Raw genomic sequence first — 25,280 nt, 5'->3', positions numbered from 1 at the left:
TATAAAATTAATAGTTCTTTATTATCATCTAATACAGGGTTTCTCAACTTTGGCACTATTGAAATTTTGGACACGATAATTCTCTGTTTTGAGGGAGGCTGTTCTGTGCATCTCAGGACGTTTAGGAGCATTTCTGGTCTCTACCAGTAGATGTTAGTAGCATTCCACCCACTGTGACAATTAAAAATGTCTGCAGACTGGGATGAAAATTCACCCCCAGCTGAGGAACCATTGATCTAATACCAGTTTATATTTCAGTTTCCACAGTTTCTCACTGTGTCTTTTGTAGGTTGGTTTATTTGAATGAGAATGCAGAGAGCAGTGATCCTTCCAGTTATCACTAAACTCTAGGCAAGAGTAAGGCAGATGCGAAATAGGCCCAGGAGGAGAGGACTGTAAGAGGAGAGAACAGAAACGGAGATACCAAAGTCCTGAAGGTAGAAGAGGAGATATCCCTGGTGTGATTGTAGAGTGACTGGTTGCGGAACAATGTTCTGGTGGTAAAGAGGGTTGACATTTACCAAGACAGCTGTGCTAAGTGCTCAGCAGCAGAGGGACTTGTCCACAGGCTGTACCCACAACTGTGGGTATTTGGTCAAGAGGATCAGCATTGTGCTCTGGAAGGCTGGCAGCACCTGGCAGGAATGGAAGCCCTTATTCCAGACAGTACACTGTTCTTAGATCCTAACTAGTAGTTTGTCCTGCTTGTCTCTCATAGTCATCAGAAGCAGACTGAGGAAGTCAGAAAATATCCACATGTGGGAGAGAATCTCAAATTCAAAGCTGAGCCCACAGTGCGGGATCATCAAATATTTAGAGAAAACAAATGCTGTGAAAGAGATATGATGACTCAGATGAACAGAAGAACTTACACCTGTGGAAATAAAAATCAAAAGGAAACTTTGAAAGGTACATAATTAAAATGCTTACAAAGAATCAGGAGTAAATCCAAATATATCAGTAATCACAAAAACTGACTCTTGGACAGGATAAAAAGTAAAATAAAATGAAATATAGTTGTATGCTGTTAACAAAAGGCATGCCTTAAGTAAAATAACATATAAAATAACATATAAAGGGAAAATATACTAGAAAAGTACAAGCTAAAAAAAAGCAAATGTTGGGCTTCCCTGGTGGCGCAGTGGTTGAGAGTCCGCCTGCTGATGTAGGGGACACGGGTTCGTGCCCCCGTCTGGGAAGATCCCACATGCTGCGGAGTGACTAGGCCTGTGAGCCATGGCCGCTGAGCCTGCGCATCCGGAGCCTGTGCTCCGCAACGGGAGAGGCCACAACAGTGAGAGGCCCGTGTACCGCAAAAAAAAAAAAAGCAAATGTTGTAATAGTAATAGCAGTTAAAATGGAATCCAAGGCCAAAAAACAACAAATGAATCAAATAAAAATATTTAATATTGATAACATGTACAACTCACCAACACTTGATACTCCTGAAAACTTTGCTACCAAAAGTAATGATTCACACTATAGGAGCAAAAACTTCAGAAATTAGCAGATTGTGTAAACAAATAATTAAGGTTTGAGGGCTTTTAGTAACAGCTAACAAGCTATGTATATATGTATTTATATATGTATATTTCTATGTTTATAAGGTTTTGTATCCACAACACTGCAAAAAAACATTTAAAAGAACTCAGATGGGGCAATCACAAATATTCACCATCCATTAGAAAAAAAAAAACAAAACATATCTCAACATATATTCCAAGAAATCAAATTATTCAGTCTATATTTACTAGTTATGATATAAAAAATTAGAAATGAGAGTAAAATTACCCAAGAAAAATCTATTCACTTGTAAATAATAATAATGTTGCCTCTTTCTCTTATAAGATAACAAATATTCTTTCTTTCAGAAAAATAATAAAATGGGTAAAATTTTGGCATATCTAATCAAGAAAAAAGCTCTTGTATAAACAGCCTTGGGAATAAGAAAGAAAATCTGACCACAGATTTGGAGAACATTAAAAAGATTATGTAATTAATTCCTTCATTCAGTTTATATCTATCAATCTCCTACATTAATATACTGTTTTGTACAATAAATTTAAGCATTCAGACAATTTTTCTAAAAAATTAAACAAAATCGACTCACGCACTATAAAATCTGAACAGATAAAGTTGAAGAGGTTGAAAATATAGTCAAAGATCTATCTCTTAAAATTTTCACCAGCCCCAGAAGTTTTTTTTTTTTTTTTTTTTTTTTTTTGCGGTACACGGGCCTCTCACTGTTGTGGCCTCTCCCGTTGCGGAGCACAGGCTCCGGACGCGCAGGCTCAGTGGCCATGGCTCACAGGCCCAGTCGCTCGGCGGCATGTGGGATCTTCCTGGGCCGGGGCACGAACCCGTGTCCCCTGCCTCGGCAGACGGACTCTCAACCACTGCGCCACCAGGGAAGCCCCATTTGGTTTTTTGAGATGCTCAGTTTCAACTTTCTTTTAGACACTGAAGTGGATATGTGGGGCCGGTTAGTGGATATGAGTCCGGAGTTCAAGGGAGAGGTTCAGGGTGCTGATGCAAATCTGAGAATCGTCGGGTTATAGATGTTACTTAAAGCTGTGAGACTGGGTGAGATCACCAAGAGAGTGAGCATCGATGGAGAAGAGAACAGGCCCAAGCCGGGTCCTGTGGTGCTCCACAGGGGAAAGAAGAGGACACATCAGTGGAGGCTGAGGAGCAACCAGGGAGTTAGGACAGAAACCAGGAGTGTGTGGGAGCCTGGAATTCAAGGGGAAAAACGTATGTCAGGGAGGAGGGAGCATTCAACGGGGTCGAATGCTGCCGATGGGTCAAATAGGATGAGGATTAAGAATTAACCTTAGATTTAGGAATGCTGTAGTCACTGTTGACCTTGACAAGAGCAATTTTGGTGGCGATGTGGGGAAAGTCTCACTGGAGAGAGGATGGAAGGAGAGGAATTCGAGACAATGAATACAGGCAGTACTTCTGAGGCCATACGTTGCTGTGAAGGGAAGCAGAGATATGGGGCAGTTTCTGGGGTGGGAAGAGTAAAAGTTTTGTTGTTGTTGTCATGGATGGGGTTGGGGTTGTATTTTGGTTGTTTTTAAAGATTGGGAAAACAATAGCATGCCTGTGGAAGAGAATGATCCAGGGGTGATGGGGAAGCTGATGCTGTAGGAGAGAACAAAGATGTTACAGCCTTGAAAAGGTGAGAATGGGGGCTGGTGGAGGGTGCATGCTTGGCTTTCGCTATGAGCGTGGGCAGTCCATACAGTAACAGGAGGGCAGAGCATATGTGCATGTTGCTGGTAGGTGTATCAATTTGTGATGATAGGAATATGTGGAAGTTCTCTGCTGATTGCTTCTGTTTTCTCAGGAGAGTAGCAATGTCTTCAGCTGTGAGGGAAGATTGGGAGGAGGTATTGGAGGTTTGAGGTTAAAGGAAAATGAGTGAATTCGAATGAGCGAGTGAATGGACTAGGGAAACGTAATAGGGCTTTCTAGTGATACAGTCAGAGAATAAACATCTATTTTATTTTATTTTTTAATTTTTTTTTTTTTTTAATTTTTGTTTTATATTGGAGCATAGTTGATTAATGAACTTGTTGACTTGATCTCCTTTCCTTTTTCTAAGGAGTTATGTTAGTTTGGGTCTTCTGAGAAGCAGATACCATGATGGTGTTACACATGCCAAAGGTTTGCTGGGGAAAACATCTATGAGGGAAAATGAGGAAGGAGCTGGAGGAGGTTGGGAATGCTGTCAGACTGCAGTGCAGGTGTGATTGCTGTGGAGAAGAGAGGGAAGGAGAAGTGTGAGACTGTGGTGCATTCTAAGAAATTTGGGTAAGCCTGATGGGGAGTCTAGAGCCAAAGTGCCCCATCAAAGGAGTTCTACCTCTCCCAGGAACAGGCGTGCCTTTGTATTCCTGTCACATTCAATGATTGGTGCAGAGTGGCTGGTGGGAAGAGTGGCCTCAGCTCCAACATGGTGATTGATGGATCTCAGGATGCAGTAGCTGGGGCTGTTGTAATTACAGTACTGCATTAGTCTGCTCAGGCTGCCATACCAAGATACTACAGACTGAGTGTCTTAAACAACAGAAATTTATTTCTCATGGTTCTGGGGGCTGGGAAATCCAAGATCAAGGTACTGGCAATGTGGGTTTCATTTTGAGGACTCTTGGCTTGCAGACCACTGTCTTCTTACTGTGTGCTCACATGACCTTGTCTTTGTGTAGAGAGAGAGAGAGCTTTCTGGTGTCTCTTCTTATAAAGACACTAATCCTATTAGACCAGGACCCCACCCTTAAGGCCTCATTTAACCTTAATTACTTCTTTATAGGCCCCATCTCCAAATACATCCACACTGGGGTTAGGAGTTCAACATACGAATTTTGAGGGAACACAAGAATTCAGTCCACAGTAGCTACTCATAGTTGGAGATTCAGGAGGAGCATCTTTTTTTCTTTAATTTTTATTTTATATTGGACTATAGTTGATTTACAATGTTGTGTTAGTTTCAGGTGTACAGCAAAGTGGTTCAGTTATACATATACATATATCTATTCTTTTTCAAATTATTTTCCCATTTAGGTTATTACAGAATATTGAGCAGAGTTCTCTGTGCTATACGGTAGGACCTTGTTGGTTATCTTTTTTTTATTTTTGTGGTACGCAGGCCTCTCACTGTTGTGGCCTCTCCCGTTGCAGAGCACAGGCTCTGGATGCGCAGGCTCAGCAGCCATGGCTCATGGGCCCAGCCGCTCCGCGGCATGTGAGATCTTCCCGGACCGGGGCACGAACCCGTGTCCCCTGCATCGGCAGGCGGACTCTCAACCACTGCGCCGCCAGGGAAGCCCTGCTTATCTATTTTAAATATAGTAGTGTGAGCATCTTTTTAAAAAAATGTTTTATTGCATCATATAACACAGAAAATTGCACAAATTTTGTCATTTGCACTCTTTAATTTTTTAATGCTAAGAGAACTTTACTGAAGTGTAATCTATATACAGTAAAATGCACAAATTTTTAAGTGTCCAGCTCAAGGTTTTTGACAAGTGTATATACACTCATGTAGCCATTACCTGTGTCAAGACAAAATATGCCCATCATCCAAGAAAGTTTTTGTGTTGATCATGGTGCCCTAATAAAGACTCTGGACACCAAAGCTCAGGTGAGCTTCCCTGGTTGTAGGAAAATGCTAGAGGGAAATGTAGAGGTGGAAGGGACAGGGAGTTCCAGTAGTGGTGATGAGGTGGGTGAGGGTGACAGTTTTAATGAGGGTGCTCAGGAGATGCCTCTCTGATAAGGTGGTCTCGCCACTTGAAGGGGGTCTTGTAACAATTACCGTTACATATAGTTGGTGTACCGTTTAAAGCTGATTTTCGGTCATAATGAGTTTGGGAGCCTGCACCTCTTCAACATCTCACATTTTTGACACTGATGGGTATGTGGAATTCTCAGTCACCTTACATTTAACAATGTTGTTTTTTTACATTGTAATAAGACAACTAAAACTTTTCCTAAAGAACAGATGACAGTTCTTACGGGAAACTTTGCTGTCTTCTCTATGAATATTTAATGGATGGAAAATACATTTGTAGGCTCTATTGAGATGCTCAGAAACAGAGATTCATTTATTCATTCAATATTTTATCTGATTTATTTATTCAATAAACAGTCACTGAGCACCTACTATGTTTTTTGGTTTGAACTAGCCACTGAGAAAGACGTGAATAAGAAATTCCAGAATCTCACAGTCAAGAGTGGAGGAGGCAAAACTGCAAATGAATTGTTTCTGCTGTGACTGGAGCAACTCATAAATGGTGGTGGGCTAGAGGAGACAGGAAGAAGGAGTCAGCACAGAGGGGCATAGGGATTATTAAATGGCTGTAATGGCTGTACAATGTGAGAAGGGCTATCATGGCACAGCGTATAAAGTCTTATTGGGGTTCAGTGAAGGAAGAAATAATTCTCTGAGGGAGCTGGGCTAGGTTTCACACAGAGCACAATTTTTCCCTCTTATTAATCTTTTCCTTTAAAAATGCTTTAAAATCATTTTAAAAATATTTATTTATTTATTTTTGGCTGCACTGGGTCTTTGTTGCTGTGTGCTGGTTTTCTCTAGTTGCAGTGAGCGGGGGCTATTCTTTGATGCGGTGTATGGGCTTCTCATTGTGGTGGCTTCTCTTGTTGCGGAGCATGGGCTCTAGGTGCGTGGGCTTCAGTAGCTGTGGCACGTGGGCTCAGTAGTTGTGGCTCATGGGCTCTAGAGGGCAGGCTCAGTAGTTGTGGGGCATGGGCTTAGCTGCTCTGTGGCATGTGGGATCTTCCCGGATCAGGGATTGAACCCATGTCCCCTGCATTGGCAGGCGGATTCTTAACCACTGACTACCAGGCAAGTCCCTTTAAAAGTATTTTTAATAAAAGTTGAAAAAATCAAATACTACCAAAGGTATTATAACTGCATATGGTAATATCTTTCACCAGTCACACTCTAGAGGCAAACATTTTAACCATCTTAGTTACTTCGTTTTGTACTGATTTATGTAATTCTTTTTTTTTTTTTCCAGTTTTTTTTTTTTTTGGGCTGTGTTGGGTCTTCGTTGCTGCGCGTGGGCTTTCTCTCTAGTTGCGGTGAGAGGGGCTACTCTGTTGCAGTGTGCGGACCTCTCACTGCGGTGGCCTCTTTTGTTGCAGAGCATGGGCTCCAGGTGCAAGGACCTCAGCAGCTGTGGCGCATGGACTCAGTAGTTGTGGCTCACGGGCTCCAGAGCGCAGGCTCAGCAGTTGTGGTGCACGGGCCCAGTTGCTCCATGGCATGTGGGATCCTCCCGGGCCAGGGCTCGAACCCTGATTTATGTAGTTCTTAAGATTATGCTTATAATGATTTATTTTCATCTTGGCATTATCTATTGATTTCCTGTTAGGATAGATGAGAATTTCACCCTCTTAAATGTCACTCCCGGGCTTCCCTGGTGGCGCAGTGGCTGAGAGTCCGCCTGCCGATGCAGGGGACACAGGTTCGTGCCCCGGTCCTGGAAGATCACACATGCCGCGGAGCGGCTAGGCCCGTGAGCCATGGCCGCTGAGCCTGTGCGTCCAGAGCCTGTGCTCCGCAACGGGAGAGGCCACAACAGCGAGAGGCCCGCATACTGCAAAAAACAAAAAACAAAAAGCAAAAAAAAAGTCACTCCCTTTCTGTTCTCCATTCTTCCAAAGAATTTCTGGATTAAATCAGAATTCAGTGCTTATATTATTATGATTATGTAAATATTATTCATGGCAGAACCAAGTATTTTAAAATTACTATTTCTCCCTTTTTCTGTAACACTTTATTTTTCCTAGAGTTAATTGCCACTTCTAAAAACTTGCATATTTTTGTGTGCTTATCCTTACATTTCCCCTTTAGATATATTTTATGTCTCTCAAAAGATTTTTTTTCCCACATGTTTAAGTATATCAAGTGGTCCTTGAGTTTCCCTTACTTCTTCTCAAACCTCTCCATCCTCTAAACTGGATTGGTTGCTTTTTAGTTCTTCCACCCAGCTGTCATCCTGGACACATGCTTTAGTTGTCATCCTGGGGCTTTATATTACCAGGAATCCCTGATCTCCTAGATCTTTTGTCTTCCTTGTTTTTGGTTCATTGATTCTTTTTTGGAACATATCTTTCATAAAGCCTTTAGAAAGTGTAGTGGGTTGAATTGTGTTCGCCCAAAAGATATGCTTAATTTCTAAGTGATACCTGTGAATGTGGGCTGATTTGAAAATAGGGTCTTTGCAGATGTAGCCAAGTTAAGATGAAGTCATTAGGGTAGCCCCTAATCCAAAATGGCTGGTGTCCTTGTAAGAAGAGAGGAGACACAGACAGATACACAAGAAGGATGCCATATGACAATGAAGGCAGAGATTGAAATTATGCTGCCAGAAACCGAGAATGCCAAGAATTGTTATCAAGAGCCTCAGTCTAGAAGTGAGGCATTGAATAGATTTTCCTTCTGAGCCCTCAAGAAGAAACCAATCTTGTTGACACCTTGATTTTTGGACTTCTAGCCTCCAGAGCTGGAAGAGAATAATTTTCTGTTGTAGTGAGTCACCTAGTTTTTGGTAATTTGTTATTGCAGCCCTAGATACAGTGTATTGAAAGTAAGTCAAATCTGGCTAGGTCTGAAAATGTCTTTATTTTACTCTCACTCTTGATGCTTTGATGTTGGCCCTGTATTAATTTTATCAGAATGTATCAAAGGAACACAACCAGGTCTTGCTGCCACCTGGCTGACAGTGGTTGCAAGGTGCATTCCAATTTTAAAGATTTTTGTATGTGAAAAAACTAGGTCTTATAATAACTGAAAAAGGATATATTGGTTGGGTATAAAATTTTAGGTTGAAACTATTTCTGTATCACAATTTTGAAGGCATTTCTCCATTAAATTCTAGTGCTGCTTCTGAGAAGGCTGATGGTCATGTAACCTGTTTTCCCCTGTTAGAAATTTGTAGAATAGGCTCCACCTTTTCAGTCTAGAGACATGTGTCTTTCAGTTCTGGGGGACCTTCTTTTGCTATTTCTTTAATAACTTCTTTTTTCATTTCAATTCTTTCTCCCTGTTATTCTTTTGTAAACAATTTTTTTTTTTTTTTTGCTGTACGCGGGCCTCTCACTGTTGTGGCTTCTCCCATTGTGGAGCACAGGCTCTGGATGCACAGGCTCAGTGGCCATGGCTCATGGGCCCAGCTGCTCCATGGCATGTGGGATCTTCCCAGACCAGGGCACGAACCCGTGTCCCCTGCATCGGCAGGCGGACTCTCAACCACTGCGCCACCAGGCAAGCCCTAAACAATTTTTATATTTATTTATTATCAGTAACATTGGCTTATAACCTTATGTAAGTTTCATGTGTACAACATTATATTTTGACTTCTGTATACACTACAGTGTGCTCATCGGCAAAACTTTAGTTTCTATCTATCATGATACAGTTGACTCTCTTTACCCATTTTGCCCTCCCCCCACTCCCTTCCCCTCTGGTAACCACTAATCTATTCTCAGTGTCTAAGTGTTTCTTTTGTTTGTTTGGTTTATTTATTTATTTATGTTCCACATATGGATGAAATTGTATGGTATTTACCTTTCTCGATCTGACTTATTTCACTTGGCCTAATACCCTCAAGGTCCATCCATATTGTTGCAAATGGCAAGATTTCATCTTCGTTTATGACTGAGTAGTATTTCATTCATATATACACCACATCTTCTTTATCCTTTCATTTGTTGCTGTGCACTTAGGTCATTTACATATCTTGGTTACTGTAAATAATCCTGCAATGAACATAGGGGAGCACGAGGGCTCCTTTTTTTCCCCACATCCTTGCTAACATTTGTTATTTCTTGTCTTTTTCATAGTAGCCATTCTAATAGGTGTGAGGTGAGATCACATTGTGGTTTTGATTTGCATTTCCCTGATGATTCGTGATGTTGAGCACCTTTTCATGTACCTGTTGGAGAACTGTATGTCTTCTTTAGAGAATATGTATTCGGATCCTTTGCCCATTTTTTTTAAAAATTTTATTTATTTATTTATTTATTTTTGGCTGTGTTGGGTCTTCGTTTCTGTGCAAGGGGTTTCTCCAGTTGCTGCGAGCGAGGGCCACTCTTCATCGCGGTGCGTGGGCCTTTCACTGTCGTGGACTCTCTTGTTGTGGAGCACAGGCTCCAGACGCGCAGGCTCAGTAGTTGTGGCTCACGGGCCCAGTTGCTCTGCCGCATGTGGGATCTTCCCAGACCAGGGCTCGAACCCGTGTCCCCTGCATTGGCAGGCAGATTCTCAACCACTGTGCCACCAGGGAAGCCCCCTTTGCCCATTTTTAAATCAGATTGGGTTTGTTTTTTCTTTTTGCTATTGAGTTGTATGAGATATATATATATATATATATTTCTTTCTTTTTTTTTTTTTTTTTTGCCTGTGCCATGGGGCATGAGGGACCTTAGTTCCCTGACCAGGGATCAATCCCATACCCCTTGCAATGGAAGTGCAGAGTCTTAACAACCAGGGAAGTCCCATTTATATATTTTGAATATTAATTACTTATCAAATATATGATTTGCAAATATTTCCCCCCATTCAGAAGGTTGACTTTTCATTTGTTGATGGTTTCCTTTGCTGTGCAGAAACTTTTTAGTTTGATGTAGCTCCACTTGTTTATTTTTGCTTTTGTGCTTTTGCTTTTGGTGTCATATTTTAAAAAATCATTGCCAAGACTGATGTCAAAGAGCTTACCTATGTTTTCTTCTAGGAGTTTCATGATTTCAGGTCTTACATTCAAGTCTTTAATCCATTTTGAGTTAGTTTTCTTCTAGGAGTTTTATGATTTCAGGTCTTACATTCAAGTCTTTAATCCATTTTGAGTTAGCTTTTTGTTATGGTGTAAAATAATGGTCCAGTCTCATTCTTTAGCATGTGCCTTTCTAGCTTTCTCAGCACCATTTATTGAAGAGACTGTCCTTTTCCCATTGTGTATTCTTGGCTTCTTTGTCATAATTAATTGACCATAAGTGCATGAGTTTATTTCTGGGCTCTCTATTCTCTTCCATATATATCTATATCTATATCTATCTATATCTATATCTATATCTATATCTGTTTTTATGCCAATACCATACTGTTTGGATTACTATAACTTTACAATATAGTTTAAAATCTGCTAGTGTGATGCCTCCAGCCTTGTTCTTCTTTCTCAAGATTGTTTTTGCAATTTAGGGTCTTTTGTGGTTCCATACAAATTTTAGGATTGTTTGTTCTATTTTTGTGAAAAATGCAATTTTTCTCTGGGATAGGGTGGGTGGGAGGGAGGGAGACTCAAGAGGGAAGAGATATGGGAACATAGGTATATGTATAACTGATGCACTTTGTTATAAAGCAGAAACTAACACACCATTGTAAAGTAATTATACTCCAATAAAGATGTTAAAAAATGCAATTGAAATTTTAATAGGGATTGCAGTGACTCTGTAGATTGCCTTGGGTAGTGTGGACAGTTTAACAGTATGAGTTCTTCTAATCCATGAACATGGAATACCTTTCCATTTCTTTGTGTCTTCTTCAGTTTCTTTCATCACTGTCTTATAGACTTCAGTGTACAGGTCTTTCACCTCCTTGGTTAAATTTATTCCTAGGTATTTTATTCTTTTTGATGTAATTGTAAATGGGATTGTTTTCTTAATTTCTCTTTCTGATAGTTCATTATTAGAGATGCAACAGATTTTTGTATTTTCATGGCCTTTGAGCTATTTTACAGCTCTGTAAGTTGTGTCAAACTGATACTAATACAAATGATTCTTGTCCATAGGTATTAAAGCACTTGTGTCCAGTGGAATGCAATTGGTTATTGCCCTATGAACAGACCCGTTTTTCATCCATATCTAAATTCATTTCATCATTCCTTGTCTGCCTAGGTACATGTATGTCTTTGGAATTCTCCTTTGAACCAATCAGAATACTTTCTTTTTCCCTCATTAATTAATTAGTTAAACCTTTCACAAGTGTTCATTTTATACCTGCTTGAGAATCATGATTACACCTTCTTTCAAAAATAATCTTTTAACAGCTTTGGAGCTCACTGAGGTGTGCACTGGAGTCACCTGATGCAGCCAACAAGGCTACATTGCCTGGAACGTGCACCTCATGGGAAGCTTCAGCCCATTATGTCTCTTCTTATCTTACAAAGATGAATCTCAAGCAGCAATACAAAGTTTACTTTTGTTCAATCTCCATTTCTCTAGATTTTTTCCTCCTCTCTATTAATTTTAGTTAAAAATTTTTTTTGGTTTGCAGGTGAAAAGGTATTTCCCATTAGTGACAGCGATGATTGGGAATTTAGTTTTATGGTCTATTTAATGATTTCTGTAAAGGGATTAATGTTTTATAGAGATTTATTTTCCACTGAGTGAGAGATAATAGAGAATCTGATTGTGAGTGATTTGTTTATATGTTTTTATGTCTGTTTTGAACTCAGATCAATTAAGAATTTTGTGGCAACCAAGAGAGAGTATAGCTCCTTGCAATATAGTGGAAACCAATCAAGCAAACAAAAATCATTTCTAGGGAAACTACTTTGATTCAGTGATGGGCATGTGACCCAGCAAGGAAAAATAAGACTTTTGCAGGGACTCTTGTGAAACAGGCAACACATTTTCAGCTGCACTTGCAACTAAGAGAATCTCACTTTGAACTTGCTGATAGAAAAGCACATAAGGGGCTTCCCTGGTGGTGCAGTGGTTGACAGTCCGCCTGCTGATGCAGGGGACACGGGTTCTTGCCCCGGTCCGGGAAGATCCCACATGCCGCGGAGCGGCTGGGCCCATGAGCCATGGCCGCTGAGCCTGTGCGTCCGGAGCCTGTGCTCCGCAATGGGAGAGGCCACAACAGTGAGAGGCCCGCGTACTGCAAAAAAAAAAAAGAAAAGCACATAAAAATAGAGCCAAGAGAGAGGGAAACTAAATCCTGAGGATATCATTTGAGCTCCTGGAACAACCCTGAGGTCTGAATACAGCCCTAGCTCCAGATTTGTCAATCACAGAGTTAATACATTCACTTTTTTTGTTTAGAACAGTTGAATTTTCTTTTCTATCATTTGCATTTAAATGACTCCTCACAGTAAAAAGGAGGTTCTTCATCCTTGGCTCCTTCTATTCTAGCCCACTAAATATATATTTACCTCTCTGTGCCTCCATTTACTCTTCTGTTTAGAAGTTAAGCAGTACTTATTACTTCAAAGAGTTGTAAATATTAAATGATGTAATAAATAGAAGAGCATAAATTCGTTCAGCAATGCTGAGATGAGAGAAGCATCACATAGCTTAACTTTTCAAAACTGAATTACATTAGGCTCTAAAACCCAATTTACTAGAGTGAGAAGACACCCCATATCAGGCAGTAGTATGGGCAGTGTTTTTTCTTTAGCAAGGTATACATTTCCATGAAATACTTAGGAAAGATCTTCTAATCTTTGGCCCATAATTGTTGCTACTGGAAGCTCTTTGTGTAAACCCATATGGTTCATTACAAAGTGAGTGGTTCTACAGCCTCTATGCCAAGGGTGTAGCCCCCAAAACTGTGATGATTGTTGTTTAGTCCCTCCAGCAAACACACCAGCTCACCCCATCAGAAATCCTCCTGCATTCTTGGGCACATCCATGAAGGACACATGCTTGTTGAGCACATCTCCCTCTGCCTTTCCTCGAGCTCCTGGAGCCCCTGATAACCTTGGAAAGCTCTTCCTCTTTCAACCAAGCAGTATTCTCAGCCTCATCACCTTTGTCTCAGAAATGCTCAGGGAAAAAGACTCCTCCCAATGAGAGCCTGGATGGTGATGGATAACAGGTGTGTAGCCATTCATGAGTTTTCATAGCCCTGACATTAGATGTAGGTGTAAGGCTTAGTATACCTCCAGAAAGCTCCATTCCTGTTGAGTTTAATGTCAGCAGAGCCTCCTGAAGCACAACTCTGTACAAGGTGCATGATGGCCCCTTGGTTCATAGCATGTTGTGAGCTTTGATTGTGAACACAGGGCATTTATTTTGTGCCATTCTTTAGTTCAGGGGTTCCCAACCCTCGGGCCGCACAGCAGGAGGTGAGCATCGGGCGAGTGAGCGAAGCTTCATCTGCCGCTCCCCATCGCTGGCATTACCGCCTGAACCCCCGCCCGCGCTGCCTCCATGGAAAAATTGTCTTGCACGAAACCGGTCCCTGGTGCCAAAAATGTTGGGGACCGTGGCTTAGCCAATTAGCTTTCTTGTTTATATGGTCCCTCTGCTTTCCCCATGTGAAGAAGGAGAGGGGAAACACAGTGCTGGAAGCAGAGTAAGACTGGGGCATCTCTCTTGGACATTTCCTTCTCTCCATTTGGGACAGATCTGGTACTAGCTACCAGGAGCATGGAAATCCAGTTTGGTTGCTTCACTCCCTATCTGTATGTGGAGATACACAAAGATATGAGAGCCAAGAATTCTTTCTATGTGACCCAAGGCCAGTCTCTAAGCTCATTCAGGCTACAAACTCCTTTGGTAAGAAGTCCTTGAGGCTTAGGTACATGAAAAAGGCCACTGGCATGGGAGTCTCATCCCCTGAGTCTCTAGTCTCTAGTGCTTCCCTAGCTAATGGATGACTGAGTATCTCTGAACTTCAAGTCAGTTAAAGCAAATGCAATGATGGAAATGTAGTATTAATAAATAGATTATGAAAAGCAGAAATTAAGCTTCCAAGTCTCTAGTCTTGCTTCAACCCCTTCAGAATCTATGCAGATGGGCACCTTACTCATTACTTCAACAGCTTTGTTCCAGATGACATAGATGTGGGTGAGAATGAGGAACCATTGGGCGACTTTGGTCACTCTAATCTCAATGAGCTGAGTAAGGTTCCTAGGCAAGTCCCAGGACCCCTGTATCCTCAGCAGAAGGGTCAGGACCGAGCTGTGGTTCAATGCTGCAGGTGTCCCTGGAGGAAATCTGTCATGGCTCCTTCAAGTGCATTAAGGTGACAAGGTGGTGACCCAACCCCAATGGGCAAATAGTCAGGATCAAGGACACACTGTCATTCAGCATGGCTTCCCCAATCAGGGCAATGCTGTATCTGCCAATATCCATGCAGTTGTTGTTTTTGTGCACAAAGAAAAACCCATTTACACTTCTCCCGGGATGCTTTATTCTTTCTCCTTTTTATTCCTTTCCTTCCTTTCTCACCCAAATATCCATCATGCTTCCTCTCACTTTTTGTCTCATTCATCCTCGGGCACTCTGAGGCTATACCATGAACACCCCCACTATTGGTGGACAGGTGATACTTTTGTCTTGCATGAAATCACTAAGGATTTACCATGGAGTAACTCTCTGGGGAGGGCCTCCCCTCTGGGAAGATGCCCACCCAGAAGGGAGACCTCATAGACCAGTTTGCAGTTTGTTCCCAGACATATTAATGCCACAAATACAACATCCTCTTATCCCTTGCACCGGCCCTCCTAGGGACCAGCAGAGCAATACCCCCAACTCGAGACATATATTCTCAGCTCTTTGTTCACTGGATACTGGCTCCCTAGAATTCCTAGAGTTCACAAAACAAACTGTTTTCAGGAAAATGTTCCTGTACCTGAGCCTCACTGGAGCTGCTGTTATGAGTGGGTGGGTGGCTGGGTGGGTGAGCTTGCCCAGGCTAGGATGCAATTTTCATGTCCATGGCTTTGAGTCCAGTTTTCACCACACAGCTGGAGAGCGACTTGAGTGCCACTTGGAGAGGGGCAAAGATTTCTTGCTGTAGCTTGAAAATGGAATATCCTCCTTCCTCCCCTGCCTCTGACAAGACCTTTCATCTGCCCTCCTTACCCTCTGGCATCCTCCTGTTGGGGAAAGAAAAGGAAGAGAGAGGAGATGCTTTACCTCCTCAGCTCGTTTAGGTCTGCAGTGCCCAACAGGAGATGGCCAAGGTTACTGCACACACACTCACCCACCATATTGCTCAGATGCTTGAGGCTCACTGTGGTTGAGATAGAGGGGAAGCAGGTCTCCAAAGAGCACCTTTATTTGGGGCAGGAGGTGAACAAGACCCAGAGTTGCCTCCCTGACAGCTTCCCACTTGTACACTCACAGGTCTGGAGGAGGGGGTCCACCCTCCTCCACCCTCTTAGCTCAGGATTAATCACAAAGGGCAGCAGGGTGGACTGCTGCCCTTTGTGATTAATCCTGAGCTAAGAGGCATGAAGCAGTCTTCATCAATGAAGCATCAGGGTCTTGGAAACTAGTACCTGCTATTCCCCGCTATGGGATCCAGGGTCAGAGATTGCTCCCCGACTTCTGAACTCCAAACTTCTGGTTTCTATGTTGGCAATTAAAAAAAAATTGAAGTATAGTTTATTTACAATGTTGTGTTAGTTTCTGGTATACAGCAAAGTGATTCAGTTTTATATATATTCTTTCCCATTATAGTTTATTACAAGATACTGAAATAGTTCCCTGGGCTATACAGTAGGACCTTGTTTATCTATTTTATATATAGTAGTTTGTATCTGCTAATCCCAAACTCCTAATTTATCCCTCCCCTGACCCCTTTTCCCTTTGGTCACCATAAGTTTGTTTTTTGTCTGTGAGTCTGTTTCTGTTTTTTAAATAAGTTCATTTGTATCATATTTTGGATTCCATATATAAGTGATAACATATGATATTTGTCTTTCTCTGACTTACTTCACTTAGTATGACAATCTCTAGGTCCATCCATGTTGCTGAAAATGGCATTATTTCATTCTTTTTTATGGCCGAGTAGTATTCCATTGTGTGTGTGTGTTTGTGTGTGTGTGTTTGTGTGTGTATACACCACATCTTCTTTATCCATTCATCTGTTCATGGACATTTAGGTTGCTTCCATGTCTTGGCTCTTGTAAATAGTGCTGCTATGAACGTAGGGGTGCATATATCTTTTCAAGTTAGAGTTTTCTCCAGATATGTGTCCGATAATGGGATTGCTAGATCACATGGTAGCTCTATCTTAAGTTTTTTAAGGAACCTCCATACTATTTTCCACATATGTTGGCAATTTATGAAGTTACTTGTCTCTTGAACTTTCTGGAAGCTTAGTGGAGAACTCTGGCCCTATTAGACCTCTGTAAGCCCTCTCTCCACAGCTGTATAAAGATTAAGACAGTGAGAGAACTGAGGGAAAGACTGGCTGAGCCAGTTCCTGGGGTTGAGTCTTTACTTGATTTTTCTCACTTTGAAAAGTCCCTGCATGTTTGTATGCTAGTTTTACTCATTTTCCCCCCAACGACAGTTTTACAAAATAATTATATATTTCAAAAATTAGGTCATCGGGGCTTTCCTGGTGGCGCAGTGGTTGAGAGTCCCCCTGCCGATGCAGGGGACGCGGGTTCGTGCCCCGGTCCGGGAAGATCCCACATGCCGCAGAGCGGCTGGGCCCATAAGCCATGGCCGCTGAGCCTGCGCGTCCGGAGCCTGTGCTCCGCAACGGGAGAGGCCACAACAGTGAGAGGCCCGTGTACTGCCAAAAAAAAAAAAAAAAAAAGAAAAAGGAGAAAAAATAAGAAAATTAGGTCATCTTAGCAGATTGAAATAAAGGAACCCTGGATAGTGGTGGGTATGCAAAGCCCATCTCAACATCCGTCTGTTGAGATGCCAAATCTGTGTGCCAAAGCAGCTACTCTGTCAAGCTGCCATCTTCTTTCTTAAGGCCCAAGCTCCTGGAATATCCCAAATCTCAACCTAAACAAGACACAGAATGAAGACAACACCTGGCTTACAAGGAGCAAATGTATGTATGAAGGTTAACTATCACTGATTATAAAAAGCATAGTTCATTCTCTTCAGAGGATGTGCTCCTGTGAGAATTAATGGAATTGCCTAAGCTGTATGGAAATATTTCTTTGAGCAAAATTGTCTTCTCTAGAGGAATTGGAGGAGGGATTTCTGGTTGACAATGAAGCACAGGTCCCCAAAGATGGAGATGGTGCCCTGAGGATCCTGGCATCCTTGATGCATCCTGGCAGGTCCTGGATGGGCACATAGGTTCCCTGGGGGCATGGAAGGAGGCTGACATGGCTTCAGTTGTTCATTCTGGGATTTAAAGATTTCCTGGAATGTCTCTCTGTCTCTCTGATCTGCCTGTCTCTGTTTAGAAAATTCACTATTTGACTTTTAATAAAGGACATGCATTACTCTGATAAAAATTAATGTAAAGTTATAACCAAGAAAAGAAGCACATTTATCACAGGCTTCACTGTAAAAACTGAAAGTAATCCTGATACAGAATCCAGTTTTCAAAGCAGATTTTATTAGATTTCTATTTCTGTGAGTTTCACAAGACTAGCTACTTTGAAATGCCCTCTTACCACAAAATACCCAAACGATGGATAAATTAGAGCAATATGCTTTAAAATAATTGCTAAACTCAATGAAAATAAGTCCTAAATTTAAAAAAGGACAAAAACAAATAAAACAGAGCTGAAACTAGAGTGGTGAGCGACACAGTTACTTGTTCCAGAGTTGACCTGGGGGTGGGGCTATGGCAGCAATCCATGTTATTCTACCATCTTTCAGGAACAGAAGCTTCTCTTAGTTCCTTTGTGTCTCATCCATTCAACCTGCTGCATATATATGAAATAACTGAAATGAAAAATACACTAGAAGGAATCAATAGCAGAATAACTGAGGCAGAAGAACGGATAAGTGACCTGGAAGACAGAATGGTGGAATTCACTGCTGTGGAACAGAATAAAGAAAAAAGAATGAAAAGAAATGAAGACAGCCTAAGAGACATCTGGGACAACATTAAATGCAACAATATTCGCATTATAGGGGTTCCAGAAAGAGAAGAGAGAGAGAAAGGACGCGAGAAAATATCTGAAGAGATTATAGTCGAAAACTTCCCTAACATGGGAAAGGAAATAGCCACCCAAGTCCAGGAAGTGCAGAGTCCCAGGCAGGATAAACCCAAGGAGAAACACACCTAGACACATAGTAATCAAACTGGCAAAAATTAAAGACAAAGAAAAATTACTGAAAGCAGCAAGGGAAAAATGACAAATAACATACAAGGGAACTCCTATAAGGTTAACAGCTGATTTCTCAGCAGAAACTCTACAAGCCAGAAGGGAGTGGCATGATATACTTAAAGTGATGAAAGGGAAGAACATACAACCAAGATTACTCTACCCAGCAAAGATCTCATTCAGATTCGACAGAGAAATCAAAAGCTTTACAGACAAGCAAAAGCTAAGAGAATTCAGCACCACCAAACCAGCTCTACAACAAATGCTAAAGGAAATTCTCTAAGTGGAAACACAAGAGAAGAAAAGGACCTACAAAGCAAACCCAAAACAATAAAGAAAATGGTCATAGGAACATACATATCAATAATTACCTTAAATGTGAATGGATTAAATGCTCCAACCAAAAGACACAGGCTTGCTGAATGGATACAAACACAAGACACATATATATGCTGTGTACAAGAGACCCACTTCAGACCTAGGAACACATACAGACTGAAAGTGAGGGGATGGAAAAGGATATTCCATGCAAATGGAAATCAAAAGAAAGCTGGAGTAGCAATACTCATATCAGACAAAATAGACTTTAAAATAAAGAATGTTACAAGAGACAAGGAAGGACACTACGTAATGATCAAGGGATCAATCCAAGAAGAAGATATAACAATTATAAATATATATGCACCCAACATAGGAGCACCTCAATACACAAGTCAAATGCTAACAGCTCTGAAAGAGGAAATCAATAGTAACACAATAATACTGGGGGAATTTAACACCTCACTTACACCAATGGACAGATCATCCAAACAGAAAATTAATAAGGAAACACAACCTTTAAGTGACACAATAGACAGATAGATTTAATTGATATTTATAGGACATTCCATCCAAAAACAGCAGATTACACTTCCTCCTCAAGTGCACACAGAACATTCTCCAGGATAGATCACATCTTGGGTCACAAATCAAGCCTCAGTAAATTTAAGAAAATTGAAATCATATCAAGCATCATTTCTGACCACAACACTATGAGATTAGAAATGAAATACAGGGAAAAAAACGAAAAAAACACAAATACATGGAGGCTAAACAATACCTTGCTAAATAACCAAGAAATCACTGAAGAAATCAAAGAGGAAATCAAAAAATATCTGGAGACAAATGACAATGAAAACATAACGATCCAAAACCTATGGGATGCAGCAAAAGCAGTTCTAAGAGGGAAGTTTATAGCTATACAAACCTACCTCAAGAAACAAGAAAAATCTCAAACAAACAATCTAACCTTACACCTAAAGGAACTAGAGAAAGAAGAACAAACAAAACCCAAAGTTAGCAAAGGAAAGAAATCATAAAGATCAGATCAGAAATAAATGAAATAGAAATAAAGAAAACAATAGCACAGATCAATAAAACTAAAAGCTGGTTCTTTGAGAAAATAAACAAAATTGATAAACCATTAGCCAGACTCATCAAGAAAAAGAGGGAGCGGACTCAAATCAATAAAATTAGAAATGAAACAGGAGAAGTTACAACAGACACCACAGAAATTCAAAGCATCCTAAGAGACTACTACAAGCAACTCTATGCCAAAAAAGTGGACAACCTGGAAGAAATGGAAAAATTCCTAGAAAGGTATAACCTTCCAAGACTGAACCAGGAAGACATAGAAAATATGAACAGACCAATCACAAGTAATGAAATTGAAACTGTGATTAAAAGTCTTCCAACAAACAAAAGTCCAGGACCAGATGGCTTCAGAGGTAAATTCTATCAAACATTTAGAGAAGAGCTAACACCCATCCTTCTCAAACTCTTCCAAAAAATTGCAGAGGAAGGAACACTCCCAAACTCATTCTATGAGGCCACCATCATCCTGATACCTAAACCAGACAAAGATACTACAAAAAAAGAAATTTACAGACCAAGATCACTGATGAATATAGATGCAAAAATCCTCGACAAAATACTAACAAACAGAATCCAACAACACATTAAAAGGATCATACACCATGATCAAGTGGGATTTATCCCAGAGATGCAAGGATTCTTCAATATACGCAAATCAATCAATGTGATACACCATATTAACAGATTGAAGAATAAAAACCATATGATCATCTCAATAGATGTAGAAAAAGCTTTTGACAAAATTCAACACCCATTTATGATTAAAAAAACTCTCCAGAAAATGGACATAGAGGGAACCTACCTCAGCATAATAGAGGCCATGTACGACAAACCCACAGCAAACATCATTCTCAATGGTGAAAAACTGAAAGCATTTCCTCTAAGATCAGGAACAAGATAAGGATGTCCACTCTTGCCACTATTATTCAACATAGTTTTGGAAGTCCTAGCCATGGCAATCAGAGAAGAAAAAGAAATAAGAGGAATACAAATTGGAAAAGAAGCAGCAACATTGTCACTGTTTGCAGATGACATGATACTATACATAGAGAATCCTAAAGATGCCACCAGAAAACTACTAGAGCTAATCAATGAATTTGGTAAAGTTTCAGGGTACAAAATTGATGCACAGAAATCTCTTGCATTCCTATACACTAACAACGAAAGATCAGAAAGAGAAATTAAGGAAAGAATCACATTTACCATTGCAACAAAAAGAATAAAATACCTAGGAATAAACCTACCTAAGGAGGTAAAAGACCTGTACTTAGAAAACTGTAAGACACTGATGAAAGAAATCAAAGATGACACAAACAGATGGAGAGATATACCATGTTTTTGGATTGGAAGAATCACTATTGTGAAAATGACTGTACTACCCGAAGCAATTTACAGGTTCAATGCAATCCCTATCAAATTACCAGTGGCATTTTTTACAGGACTAGAGCAAAAAAATCTTAAAATTTGTACGGAGGCACAAAAGACCCCAAATAGCCAAAGTAGTCTTGAGGGAAAAAAACAGAGCTGGAGGAATCAGACTCCCTGACTTCAGACTATACTACAAAGCTACAGTAATCAAGACAATATGGTACTGGCACAAAAACAGAAATATAGATCAATGGAACAGGATAGAAACCCCAGAGATAAACCCACGCACCTATGGTCAACTAATCTATGACAAAGGAGGCAAGGATATACAATGGAGAAAAGACAGCCTCTTCAATAAGTGGAGCTGGGCAAACTGGACAGCTACATGTAAAAGAATGAATTTAGAACACTCCCTACCACTATACACAAAAATAAACTCAAAATGGATTAGAGACCTAAATGTAAGACCGGTCACTATAAAACTGTTAGAGGAAAACTTAGGAAGAACACTCTTTGACATAAATCACAGCAAGATCTTTTTTGATTCACCTTCTAGAGTAATGGAAATAAAAATAAAAATAAATGGGACCTAATGAAACTTCAGAACTTTTGCACAGCAAAGGAAACCATAAACAAGATGGAAATACAACCCTCAGAATGGGAGAAAATATTTGCAAATGGATCATTGGACAAAGAATTAATCTCCAAAATATATAAACAGCTCATGCAGCTCAATATTAAAAAAAACCAAACAACCCAATCCAAAAGTGGGCAGAAGACCTAAATAGATATTTCTACCTAGAAGACCTACTGATGGCCAAGAAGCACATGAAAAGTTGCTCAACATCACTAATTATTAGAGAAATGAAAATCAAAACTACGATGAGGTATCACTTCCCCCCAGTTAGAATGGGCATCATCAGAAAGTCTACAAACAACAAATGCTGGAGAGGGTGTGGAGGAAAGGGAACCGTCTTGCACTGTTGGTGGGAATGAAAATTGATACAGCCACTATGGAGAACAGTATGGAGGTTCCTTAAAGAAATAAAAATAGAATTACCGTATGACCTAGCAATCCCACTACTGGGCATATACCCAGAGAAAACCATAACTGAAAAAGACACATGCACCCCAATGTTCATTGCAGCACTATTTATAATAGCCAGGTCACGGAAACAACCTAAATGCCCATCGACAGACGAATGGATAGAGAAGATGTGGTACATATATACAGTGGAATATTACTCAGCCATAAAAAGGAATGAAATTGGGTCTTTTGTAGAGACGTGGATGCATCTAGGGACTGTCATACAGAGTGAAGTAAGTCAGAAAGAGAAAAACAAATATCGTATATTAATGCATATATGAGGAACGTAGAAAATGGTACAGATGAACTGGTTGGCAGAGCAGAAATTGAGACATAGAGGTAGAGAACAAACGTATGAACACCAAGGGGGGAAGCGGCGGGGGGTGGTGGGGTGGTGTGATGAATTGGGAGTTTGGGATTGACATGTATACACTGATGTGTATAAAATGTATGACTAATAATAAAATAAATAAATAAATATTTTAAAATAAATAAATAAAATACTGTACTTCATGGTTTTAGGAAAATCACCTAGAGAAAGCAAAGTCTGTATAGACCAATATGTTAAACCCTATATTAAATATTTAATTAAAAAGACAATAAAATCACAAAATTACTGTCAACTCAGTTGTACATCCTTCTAGATTTATTCAGTGCAAAAATATGCATATATATCACATATTATTAGGTTTGACTCATAAACTAACTCTAAGCTGTCCAGGGACCCAGGATTCCCTGAGTTTGTTGTTCCCTTATCCTATATGCAAGTTTCCACCTGACAGTCTATAAAGGCTACCTTATCTCCAACCTTCATATCTATTCCAGCCTGCAGCAATGGGGAAGGAGTGAAGAAAGCACACCCACTCCCTTTAAGGGCACTTTACATATCCTATTGGCCAGAGCTTAGTCGCATTAACTACAAGGGAGGTAGGGAAATGCTTTCTTTATTCCAAGTGGCCCTTTGCCCAATTAGCCATCAGAGATAGTATTAACTAAGAAGGAAAGAGAAAATGGATACAGGTAGATGACAGTTTTTGCCAACCACTCATTTAAAAAAAAAAAACAAAAATAGGATCATATTATTTTTACTATATTCCTTACGTAATTTTTTCCTTGTCACAATATAATGTTCATGTCTTCCAAAGTCATATGTATATATATATATATATATATATATATATATATATATGCTTATCTATCTGTCAATGTTATTTTGATGACATTATTTTACTTTATAGGTGTGTAATCAATGATCTATCTATGAGCAATGAGTTTCTTCAAATTTTTAATATTGTAAACAACCTTGTGCCAAATATTCCTGCATATACATCTTTTCACATTTCTTTTACTATTTTTGAGAATACATTCCTAAAAGTAGACTTTCTGAGTCAGATGGTAGGCACATTGTAAACACTTTTTATGTATATTTTTAGAAAAGGTTAGTGGCTGGAGCCAGCTTGTTGCAGCTCGTGGCTGGAGCCAGCTTGTTGTAGCTCGTGAGTGCTGGTTGTCTGCATTTCTTCCCAACTTCCGGTTCATTGATGTCAGGTTGATATCTTGAAATCAGCCACAGTGGGAGCATTTATATTATGGAAAAGAGCAAGTACTACAAATCAGAGCTTTTATTCTTCTCTTCAGGAGAGCCAGTTGTTACATTTACTAGCCAAACATTTACTAGCATACTGCCGGAAAGTATGTCCCTACAAACGTCCAATTCTAAAAGTTTATGAGGACCCATTAATTTCACCTCAAGATCCGTATCAGTGCTTAAAACAGTAATTATTCCAATTGGAGTGTGTATATTCTAATATTGATAACTCATGATACCCGTTGTTATCTCTGGCTTTTTTTTTTAACATCTTTATTGGAATATAATTGCTTTACAATGGTCTGTTAGTTTCTGCTGTATAACAAAGTGAATCAGCTATACATATACGTATATCGCCATATCTCCTCCCTCTTGCGTCTCCCTCCCACCCTCCCTATCCCACCCCTCTAGGTGGACACAAAGCACCGAGCTGATCTCCCTGTGCCATGTGGCTGCTTCCCACTAGCTATCTATTTTACACTGGTAGTGTATATATGTCCATGCCACTCTCTCACTTTGTCCTAGCTTACCCTTCCCCCTCCCCGTGTCCTCAAGTCCTTTTTCTACATCTGCGTCTTTATTCTTGTCCTGCCTCTAGGTTCTTCAGAACCTTTTTTTTTTTTTTTTTTTTTTTAGATTCCATATATATGTGTTAGCATACGGTATTTGTTTTTCTCTTTCTGACTTACTTCACTCTGTATGACAGACTCTAGGTCCATCCACCTCACTACAAATAACTTAATTTCGTTTCTTTTTATGGCTGAGTTATAGTCCATGGTATATATGTGCCACATCTTCTTTATCCATTCTTCTGTCTATGGACACTAAGGTTGCTTTCATGTCCTAGCTATTGTAAATAGTGCTGCAATGAATATTGTGGTACATGACTCTTTGAATTATGGTTTTCTCAGGGTATATGCCCAGTAGTAGGATTGCTGGGTCGTATGGTAGTTCTACTTTTAGTTTTATAAGGAACCTCCATACTGTTCTCCATAGTGGCTGATCAATTTACATTCCCACCAACAGTGCAGGAGGGTTCCCTTTTCTCTACACCCTCTCCAGCCACTTGTTGTTTGTGGATTTTTTGATGATGGCCATTCTGACTGGTGTGAGGTGATACCTCATTGTAATTTTGATTTGCATTTCTCAAATGATTAGTGATGTTGAGCATCCTTTCATGTGTTTGTTGGCAATCTGTATATCTTCTTCAGAGAAATGTCTATTTAGGTCTTCTGCCCATGTTTAGTTTGGGTTGTTTGTTTTTTTGATATTGAACTGCATGAGCTGCTTGTAAATTTTGGAG

Source organism: Delphinapterus leucas, chromosome 6 (assembly GCF_059928025.1).
Source record: "Delphinapterus leucas isolate spDelLeu-1000000601 "Yukka" chromosome 6, BTC_Dleu_Yukka2, whole genome shotgun sequence".
Lineage (NCBI taxonomy): Eukaryota > Metazoa > Chordata > Mammalia > Artiodactyla > Monodontidae > Delphinapterus > Delphinapterus leucas.
Note: the sequence above shows the minus strand (reverse complement) of the source record.